The 7,517-nt window shown below is 43.7% G+C and overlaps 1 long non-coding RNA gene across 1 annotated transcript; it reads left to right on the top strand.

The window, feature by feature from the left end:
* Positions 1 to 5,321: 5,321 nt before the first annotated feature.
* LOC141088145 (uncharacterized) lies at positions 5,322 to 7,259 on the top strand. The gene is made up of 3 exons (XR_012231850.1): positions 5,322 to 5,424; positions 5,514 to 5,655; positions 6,165 to 7,259. It is a non-coding gene; the product is annotated as an uncharacterized lncRNA (long non-coding RNA).
* The last annotated feature ends 258 nt before the right edge of the window (positions 7,260 to 7,517 follow it).

Raw genomic sequence — 7,517 nt, 5'->3', positions numbered from 1 at the left:
TTAAGCACATTCACAAATTCCTTCCTGCTGTCGACACTGCAGATACTGATAAGTGACAAGCTGACCAGGGCAGGCACCAAAGGCATGATGGGAAATGTAGTCCTCTATAGGGCTTTAAAAAGTTCCTATTAAATATTACACTGGCACTGAATTTTGGATGGATTTTTATGAGATTTTAAATTTTGCAGTGTATAGAATAAATGATTGCAAGTTCGAGTCCCTTAGAAGAACTAAAAAATAAGTTAAAAAAATAAAAAAAAACAAATTAAAAAACCCTTTTTCCCAGTTTAAAATAAATAAATCAAAAAACATATTTAGTATTTTTGCATCTGTAAAAGGCCTTTATAGCAATGTTATTCAATGAGGCCATACACATGTCTGATTTTTTTTTTTTTTTAACATGGTCAGATCGTTTTTCTCGGTAGAGAAAATATGGTCATGTAACCCTAGCCCAACAGTGGGCTTTTCACTAACACCTTGTCTCTCAGTGATAGTCACCTCTGCAGTGGCATTTCTTTATACTCTCCGGTTTTCGCTGGCTAGACACTCCCAGTTTGGAAACTCCTCATTCGCATATTTGGGTTGTGTCGCTTCTTTGAGAACGTGTGTGTGGAGAGGTTCAGGAAGAATAGCTGTCAGCTGAATGATTTCTAGACCAACATCTACAGTGGGAAAAATAAGTATTTGACACTGCCGATTTTCCGAGTATTCCCACCTACAAAAAATGGAGAGGGCTGTAATTTTTATCGTAGGTACACTTCAATTGTGAGAGACAGAACCTAAAAAAATAAACAGAAAATCACATTGTATGGTTTCTAAATAATTAAACTGCATTAAATTGCATGAGATAAGTATTTGATCAACTACCAACCAGCAAGAATTCTGTCTCTCACAGAACTGTTAGTTCTTCTTTTACCCCTTAATGACCACCGATACGCCTTTTAACTGTGGCATTTAAGGGTACTTGTATTCCTGAGCGCCGCTTTTTAATGGCACAGAGAAATAAGGGTATAGCGCCTCCCAGCATCGGAAAATCTCCAGGGTCTCAGCTACCTGGGGTAGCTGAGATCCTGGAGAACATGATTCGGGTTGGTTTTTACCGTCCCCAGTCTTGTGATCGCTGTAATTCACCGAATAACGGCGATCACAAAAGAAAAAAAGTCAGATTTTTCATTCATTTCTTTCTCCTCTGTTATGATTTAATAAACAAAGGGCAAACACAGTCATAAGGTCAAGATAAAACTAAAGAAATTTTATTGATACTTAAAATACATACAGACAGACAAATGCAAGTGGGGGCTAGAAGATGAAAGGGTTATTCAAACCGCATATGTGAGGCCCAGGGTAGGTTGGTAGGGAGGCAGAGAAATAATAATATCATGGCATAGGAATCATATATGCACAGTGGCAAAGTGAAGATAAACCGCAGGTACAAGACATCATCAAACAATACAAGTAACCAGCACAGAAACCATATGTGCATAATAGCACAGAAAAGCCTGACAAGAGTGAAATCAACAAGGCCTAAATATGGCCATATATGTCAGGTGCATAGATAACAAGTAGATGTGCTTAAGGAAACACAGGAGTTCAAGTACCTGTAAATAGAGTAGCCGCCTTCCTCCACGTCCCACCCACCCCGACGCGCGTTTCGGCGTGCCTTTATCTATGCACCTGACATATATGGCCATATTCAGGCCTTGTTGATTTCACTCTTGTCAGGCTTTTCTGTGCTATTATACACATATGGTTTCTGTGCTGGTTACTTGTATTGTTTGATGATGTCTTGTACTTGCAGTTTATTTTCACTTTGCCACTGTGCATATATGATTCCTATGCCATGATATTATTATTTCTCTGCCTCCCTACCAACCTACCCTGGGCCTCACATATGCGGTTTGAATAACCCTTTCATCTTCTAGCCCCCACTTGCATTTGTCTGTCTGTATGTATTTTAAGTATCAATAAAATTTCTTTAGTTTTATCTTGACCCTATGACTGTGTTTGCCCTTTGTCTATTATTTCAATATTACAGTTGGTCTTCCCTGTCTGCACTTATTGTGGGTGTGAAATTCTAATATTTTCTATCTATTATTATATACCCACTATGATCATTGGATTTATCTTATCTGTTATGATTTAGCATACCAGAGAAGAGAGAATTGGGCCCCCCTGGTACCTCCTCCATCCCTCGACCTTTGGCTCTGTCCCCTAGTCCTCGGCGTCTTCTTCCTGGAAGAAAATGGTGGGCGCATGCATAGTGCGCCCGCCGAGATCTGCTGGACGGTACCCAGCAACCATAAAAGATTTCTCTTATTGGTTCAATTTGATCATTGTGATAGACTCTATCACAGTGATCAAAATAAAAAAAATAGTAAATCAAACCTCCTTTGTCACCCCCTCAGTTAGGTAAAAGTAATAAAATAAAAAATTGTATTTTTTTTCCATTTTTTGCAGTTAGGGTTAACGTTGGGGCTAGGGTTAGGATTAGACCTATGGTTAGGGTTGGGATAGGGTTAGGGTTAACGTTGAGGCTAGGGTTTGGGCTAGAGTTAAGGCTGGGTCTAGGGTTAGGCTTGTGTTGGGGTTAGGGTTATGTTGGGGAGAGGGCAGTTTTGGGTTAGGGTTGTGTTGGGGTTACAGTTGTGGTTGTAGTGTTGGAGTTGGGGTTATGGTTGTGGTTAGCATTAAGGTTGTGGTTAGGGTTGGGGTTAGAGTTAGCGGTAGGGCTGTTTTATGATTGGAGTTAGAATTGGGGGGTTTCCACTGTTTAGGAGCATCATGGGGTCTCCAAATGCGACTTGGTGCCCACCATTGGTTCTAGCCAATTTTACGTTCCAAAAGCTAAATCGTGCTCCCTCTCTTCTGAGCCTTGCCATGAGCCCAAGCAGTGGCTTTCCCCCACATACAGCGTACTTTGGAGAAATTGCACAACAAATTTTGAGGTCCATTTTCTCCCGTTACCATTGTGAAAATAAAAAAGTTGGGTCTTTTGTGAAAAAAGTAAAATGTTCATTTTTTCCTTTCACATTGCTTTAGTTTTTGTGAAACATCTGAAGGGTTTGTGGTAGGGGCCGGGGATGGGGGGTGGATCACTGCTTACCAGACGAGGCAAAGACAAGATGGAGACAGATTCCACTTGTAACAGTTCCGGATTTTATTTGTCATCCTCCTGACGACCACAACCACGCACTGCAGCTTCTTTACAGCACTCTATCTCTAGGCCCGGTACCTGCACCTTTGCTCCAGTCGAAGTAATGTCCCTCGCGGATCTTTTGCTGGGGCTGTCCTAGACCAATCTACCACCAGCGCTTCACCTGCCCGAGGTCGTCGTCCAATCGGTACCCCGGGGCCTCGTCTGTCCTGCGGTCCGTCAGGTCAGGGCCACCCCCCTGACTGTCTCTTCTCTGTCAGTCCCCTGGTCGAGCTCTTCCACTGTTTCCGGTCTTCTGTCCTGAGTCTTCCTTTCCTGAGCTCCTCCCGGGACTGGCCTGTCTGGAACCCCAACCAGTTCTATTTATCCCCTCTCTCACTGGGGAATTCCCCTCTTGGGTTCCTATCTCCCCGCCCCCCATGACTAAGCCATAAGCTGATGTTCAGTCCTCAACTACTCTCCCCTGCCATCTTGTGGTCATTTCTCGGTACTACACCCTCCTATCTACTTTTCCCAGCTGTCACCCTTCTATCCTGTCAATCTCCATCTCTGGTGCGCAAACCGTCCCCTCCTACTGCCAGTCACGTCTGTCCATCAAGTCACCTTCCCCACAGGTTAATAAATTTCTTGAATGTGGTTTTGAGCACCTTGATGGGTGCAGGTTTTAGTATGGTGTCACTTTTGGGTATTTGTATTTTCTGTCATATTTACCCCCAAACTCACTTCAAATGTGAGGTGGTCCCTAAAAAAAATGGTTTTGTAAATTTTGCTGGAAAAATGAGAAATTGCTGATCAGTTTTTAACGCTTATAACTTCCTAGCAAAAAAAAACTATGTTTCCAAAATTGTGCTGATGTAAAGTAGACATGTGGGAAATGTTATTTATTAACTATTTTGTGTGATATGAGTCTCTGATTTAAGGGTACAAAAATTAAAAGCTTGAAAATTGCAAAATTTTCAACATTTTTGCCAAATTTCATTTTTTTTCATAAATGCAAGTCTTATCAAAGAAATTTTACCACTGAGGTACTGGAGATATCAGTGTCCGTGTGTGTACTATGTGCGGCACACATGTGGCAACCATGTGCCACCCGTATGCCGCATCAGGACCACACGGACAGCTGCCGGGGAGTAGCACTACTGTAAGGCTATGTGCACACAGTGCAGATTTATCTGCGTTTTTTTTCTGACCCAAAACCGCAGCTGTTGGCATAAACCGCAGGTCTCTCCCTTCTGCGGTTTTGCTGCGGTTTTGCTGCGGTTTTTACCTGCAGTTTTGTCTGCGTTTTTTGAGGCAATGAATACCCATAAAGTTTATACAAACAACACTGGAGAAAAAAAAAAAAATGATGTCACTTCCTTGTCCAGCCCCTTCTTCTTCCAATCTCCATCTTGACAAACAAAATGAGTCAATGGGAAAATCAGGACCAGAGTGCCCAGCGCACTTAACAGCAGAGCAGCCAGCAGAGCGCACAGCGCACATTACAGCACAGTGCCCTGATACGGCTCCGCAGGGCTGATAGAATTCGGATTCTTGAGTCCTTGCTCAATATCTTCAACCGCCACACACAGCAAGTAAGCAAAAGTTTTTATGTGCGTGTGATTCCACTAGTGCAGATGCAGCATGTGCTACAGCAATGACATATGGACCCTCAGATGCTGCAGACCATGGTTCGGCCCAGAATGACGGAATATTGCAATTGTTGGGTTCACATTGGGGTGTGCGTTTTACGCGTCAGTTACATTGTGACATATACGTTAACACACACATAGACTGCTGTAGACAAGCGCATTGCTAACGCATGTCATAATTGGCGATGTGCTGTCATTCTGTCACGGATCCTTGGATGTGGGCTGTAGCGTTCAATGTGCCGTCACTGCTAGTGTGATCGCATAATGCAATCATAAAGAAGTTGTGTTAGCGCAGTCAGTTTGACGCATGCGTTGAAAGGACTGCCATAATGCAATGTAAACCTAGCCAAATTATGTCAAGCGTTAGCAATGCGCTTGTCTATGGCAGCATATTGGTGCGCAAACGCATCTGTTACATAGCAGTAATGGCGCTATGTAATGGATGCGTTAAATGCACACCTTTAATGAAAATGTGAACACAGCCTTTGGTTTATCACTGTTTTGTGTACTAAACACTTGATTTTTTTTTTCGGTCTAGCAGCAGAGAAGAAAACGATCAAGAAAAATGTGGGTTCACCCAATCGTAGTGGAGCGGACAGAAAAGGGACATTTTTATGTGCTCTACAATGATTTGAGGAGGTAAGTATCCAAATTTCTACATCCACATTATAATGTGTCTGTAAAACACTAATCCTTTTTTTTTAATGTTTTTTCTGTTCAATTTCCAGATTTCCGGACAAATTCATAGCCTTTTGCAGACATCCCGGCATTTGACCGACTCCTTGAAATAGTCGGACCCCAGCTTACGTTCTCACATACGGTTATGAGGAAGGCCATCACTGCTGAAGAAAGGCTGCTCATCACCTTGCGGTAAGTAAATTTTTTTGATTTTGTATGTCATTCAGTAGACCTCTTTCACACGTCCGTGTGTCTGGTATGTGTCATGACAGTTTTCACATGAACTGCTGACACTAGTGAAGACGCACTACAGGAAGCGCAGTTACCTGGTGGCAGGTGCTGAACATGGTGGCTTCATTCTCCCCTGGTCTGCAGGATTTAACCGCCATCAGGGAAGAATGGGCTTTGTTTTCACCACCTGCCACCGTGTACAAACTTTTCTTGAGTGCTTTTTCCCAGCAAGCCATTCGTGTTTGAATGGTGCAGCACATGGCTGCCACATACGTGCCATACACACCCAGACACACTGACATGGATATCTTTGGTACAGTGTTTTGCTGTACTGGACATATCCTGGTGTTTTTGTGAAATAACATAGCCTGTCTACATTTTGGCCAGATCTTATTGCGCCCATAAATGCTGCCAGGTTCCATTACATTTTTGTGTGAAATTTCTAATATTTATTTTTTGTTTCTTTACAGATTTTTAGCCACAGGAGAGAGCTACACATCCCTACACCTCCAATTTAGAGTTGGTAAATCCACCATCTCTCAAATTGTGAGGTGCACATGTGCCGTCATCTGGCAGAAGTTGCAGCCCATGGTGATGCCTTCCCCAACCGAGGAGACTTGGCTGCAGGTGGCAGCAGGCTTTCAGTCTGTGGCCAATTTCCCAAACTGCATAGGTGCAGTTGATGGTAAACATGTAAGAGTGCAGAAGCCACCACGATAAGGATCACGCTTCTTTAATTATAAGAAGTATTTTTCGGTGGTCCTGATGGCGGTGGCTGATGCACATTACAAATTTGTTGCCATTGACGTTGGCGCCTACGGCAGTACTGGGGATTCTCGGGTGTTGCGAACATCACAGATTGGTCAGCAAATTCTTCGAGATGGCGGAACGCTCCCAGCCCCAAGACCTTTGCCGGGTTCCACACATCCAGTGCCCTTTGTGATGGTATCGGATGAGGTGTTTCCCTTAACGACAACCCTGCTGCGCCCATTCCCACGGAGGAGACTTAATGACCGGCAGAGGATTTTTAATTATCGGCTGAGTCGTGCACGCAGATATGTGGAATGCACCTTCGGGATCATGAGTAGTCAGTGGAGGAACTTTCACACTGCCATCCAGTTGGATCCTGACACCATTGACACTGTGATTAAGGCCTGCTGTGTACTCCACAACTACACTCGGGAGTACAGTACTAACGTAGATGTGGAGTACCAGCAGCCACAATTTAATCCAGTGCTCAATGCGGGAAGGCCATTCAACTTGGGTGTGCGTGTGAGAGAAACTTTTGCTGACTATTTTCTGAGTCCTGAAGGTGCCATGCACTGGCAATACTCCTGTGCCAGTGTTGAGCGGCCTGAACAGCAGTGAAGGATGGAAGAAGATGGAGCAACAACAAAGAAGTACCCTTCATTTTGTTGACTTTGGTTTCTAAATTGAATCTCACTTTGTAGTTTGTTTTAATAAAATATTTTTACATTTGAATTTCAGGTGTGTTATGTTTTTAATGGACTGGGTTGGTTCCAATTTTGAACTTTACACAGTGCAGGGGCACAACTAGGTACAAGGCATGGTACGTGGCAGGTGGCACACCAGTGTTTCAACAAGGGCTATACGGGATTAGGTTACGGACATCTGGCAACTGTCTTCAGTATCTGGACATCAGTTTGAGGGCAACAGCTCCGGACATCAGGCCACAGTCATCAGGCTCTGGAGCTCAGGAAGCGAACAGCAGGCTCCGGGCATCCGTAAGGGAATCCGGGGTTGAGGCAAGGAGGCACAACATATTTCAACACAGGGTGCATATTACAATACACGCCAAGGTA

Source organism: Dendrobates tinctorius, unplaced genomic scaffold, assembly GCF_039654945.1.
Source record: "Dendrobates tinctorius isolate UK_male_01 unplaced genomic scaffold, ASM3965494v1 ptg000037l, whole genome shotgun sequence".
Taxonomy (NCBI): Eukaryota; Metazoa; Chordata; class Amphibia; order Anura; family Dendrobatidae; genus Dendrobates; species Dendrobates tinctorius.
Note: the sequence above shows the minus strand (reverse complement) of the source record. Positions and strands in the feature narration are given on the sequence as shown.